We start from the raw sequence: 2,765 nt of genomic DNA, 5'->3' as shown, positions 1-2,765 counted from the left end.
ATCCTCCGGCCTCGGCCTCCCAAAGTAGTTGGGATTGAAGGCATGAGCCACCGCACCCAGCCGGTGATATATCCTTAATCAGCCAAAAAGTACTGTACAGTTACAAAAAGCACAAGAAAAAAAAATGGTGGATATTTTTTATTTTTCGAGACAGTCTCGGTTTGTTGCCCAGGTTGGAGTGCAGTGGTACAATCTCAGCTCACTGCAACCTCTGCCTCCTGGGTTCAAATGATTCTCGGTTCTCCTGCCTCAGCCTCCCGAGTAGCTGGGATTACAGGCTTGTGCCAACATGCCCAACTAATTTTTGTATGTTTAGTAGAGATGGGGATCTCCCCATGTTGGCCAGGCTGGTCTCGAACTCCTGACCTCAAGTGATCCACCTGCCTCAGTCTCCCAAAGTACTGAGATTACAGGCCTGAGCTACCGCGCCCCTGACCCAAAAAACAGGAAGCTCTTGGAATGAACACCTATGATTATGCGTAAACTGTGACCATCTCAGTTCTGACGTCTGGCCTCCCTATTCCCTGCAGAGGATAAGAACTTGGGTCCCCACCGACTTCTTTGGGAAAGGGGGTTGAGAGGAGGTGGACGCCAATCCCAGCCATGTTACACTGAAATTCATGTCGTTGAAAGGTTTTACTGTATTTGTTGAATAGCTGAATGAAGGAATGAACATTGGGTGTTGTGGAGGCCACAGAGAAGGAAGACACCTGCTTATGCCATCTTTGAACCCTACCTCCTTTCACCTGCCTTTTCCCCAACTCAGCTTAAATATCACCTGAAACAGGTTTCAGGTGATGTTTAACCCATAACCTTCTTCCCTCTACACACACAGTGGGCATTCTCAGCTCCCGCTTGCTTGCTCTGTATTACCACTTACTCCATCTTGCTTTTCAGAGTCTGTTTATGTGACTGGCTTCTTCTTAGGGAGCTTCTGGGGACCTGGGGACCACTCTGACCCTCAGTTTCCTCCCCGGTAAAAACATTAGGATAGACTACGTGGCTCAATTCCCTGAGACTTTACAGCCTGTCCAGGGCCCTTGGCCATCAGATGTCTTCCGGGACCACAGACCTCCACACTGTGTGCCAGGCACTGTTCCAAGCACCTGACATATACAGACTCATCTACTCCTTCCAAGGACACTAAGAGGTAGATACGAATACTGTACCCACTTTACTGATGAGGAAACCGAGGGCCAGAGAGCATAACTGAGCTAGAATTCCAATCCAGTACTCCAGCCCTAGTGTTTCCTGCTTTCCTGGCTAAAGAAGAGCCCACCACCGAGGTTCCAGAGGTGGGGCTCCCTGGGACCGTTCCCCTGGGCAGATCTCACTTCCCCATGCGGCCCATCTATCACACACAGGGCGCAGCTGGGCTGGTTCCCTGAAATTCCCTAGGCGTTTGCAAAAGGATCTAGGCCGGGGCTTACCCGGGAGGCCCCCACCCTCGCGCAGCCACCGGCTTACTAATGCCCAGCCCCTTGGCGCACGTGTCAGCCGCGCCTGCCAGCAACCGAACTCCCGCAGCCAAAAATGCAAGGGCGCGTCTACACAGTCCTAGAGGTTCCGGGAATTCGAGCTGACGCAGGCCTCCAGTTCAGGGGAAAGGGTGGGGGATGCGGCTCCGAGGCCTGCAGGGAACAGGAAGGCTGTGATGCGCCCACCCTCTGGGGGCCCCGAGGGCACCTCGAGCGGAGGCCGCCAAACTATTGGTCACTTGCAGCCAGATCACCGCCCATTGCTTGCCAGTTGCTTTCCAGAGCCCCATCGCAGTTATACCGCACAACTCCCCCATTTTACCGAAGCAAGCACTGAGCCCTAGAGAGTTTAACAAACAGAGAAGAAGCGCCCCCACACTCTCCTTCCATGCCGTCTGCGGCCCCACTCTCAAGCCCAGACCCAGAGCGCTCCAGACGCCAGCTGCACTGGGGCGCACAGGCCTGCAGCGCCCGCTCCCAGTCCCCCACAGCCTGGCCGGCCGCCGTCCACGCCTACCTCCCTCCGGCAGACAGGCGCGGCAGCAGCTGCCCACGGCCGCGAGGATCCAGAAGAGTTGGCAGAGGCTCGCGGCCCGGCGCTCCAGGGTGCAGGGCGGGCGGGCCCCCCGAGAGTGCCGGGGAGCGGAGAGCCGGGCGGCAGGCTGGCGCTCCGAGGACGCAGCTGGGGCCGCGCGGGGCAGATGGGCCGATCCCTGGGCTCCGGGTAGCCGGAGAGATCCCGGGGAGCGCGCGGCAGCAGCTGGGACGATCCCGGGATGCGAGAGGCGCGTGCCAGGGATTCGAGTGCAGGAGGCAGCGAGCGGGACTCGGGTGGCTGCAGCGCCGGGAGTGCGGGCGCTCGATCCCTTCAATAGCGGAGCTGAAGCTGCAGCTGTGGCTCCGGGCGAGGTTGAGCAGAAGCGGGCGGGCAGGGGCGGGGCTGGCCCGGCGGGCGCACAACGTGGCGCTCACGTGGCTGCCCCCAGGTGGCCGTCAGGGTGCCTGCAGCAGCCGAGCGGGCCTTCAGGCTCCGGCGAGGTGCAGTGGTTGGCGCTGAGTCCCGGCTCCCCCTGCTGAGTACACAGTGTCCGCTTCTCCTGCGCGAGGCTGACCTAGCACCCGGCAGCCAGGGGGCAATTCGAGGGAGTGAGCACTTCCGTCCTCCTCCGCCGCGTCTCGCCATTCTCGCCTGCTCCTGGCTTAGTTCCTGTATTCCAGTCCTTTCTAAAATCACTAGTGATCCGACCCCATCGCTTGTTTGTGTAAATCTCTATAGGTAACCTTAAA

At 58.6% G+C, this 2,765-nt stretch overlaps 1 protein-coding gene across 2 annotated transcripts in view; it reads right to left on the bottom strand.

The window, feature by feature from the left end:
• The window catches only part of EEF2K (eukaryotic elongation factor 2 kinase), an 86,163-nt gene extending 83,758 nt beyond the window's left edge, over nt 1-2,405 (bottom strand). For both annotated transcript variants that reach the window (XM_017534368.2, XM_017534370.2), the window contains exon 1: nt 1,996-2,405. The gene's annotated coding sequence lies outside the window, so the exon portion shown is untranslated. The remainder of the gene's footprint in view (nt 1-1,995) is intronic.
• Between the last annotated feature and the right edge of the window lie 360 nt (nt 2,406-2,765).

Source organism: Cebus imitator, unplaced genomic scaffold, assembly GCF_001604975.1.
Source record: "Cebus imitator isolate Cc_AM_T3 unplaced genomic scaffold, Cebus_imitator-1.0 Scaffold85, whole genome shotgun sequence".
Taxonomy (NCBI): Eukaryota; Metazoa; Chordata; class Mammalia; order Primates; family Cebidae; genus Cebus; species Cebus imitator.
The sequence above is the reverse complement of the archived record's forward strand: the minus strand, read 5'-3'. Positions and strand labels throughout refer to the sequence as shown.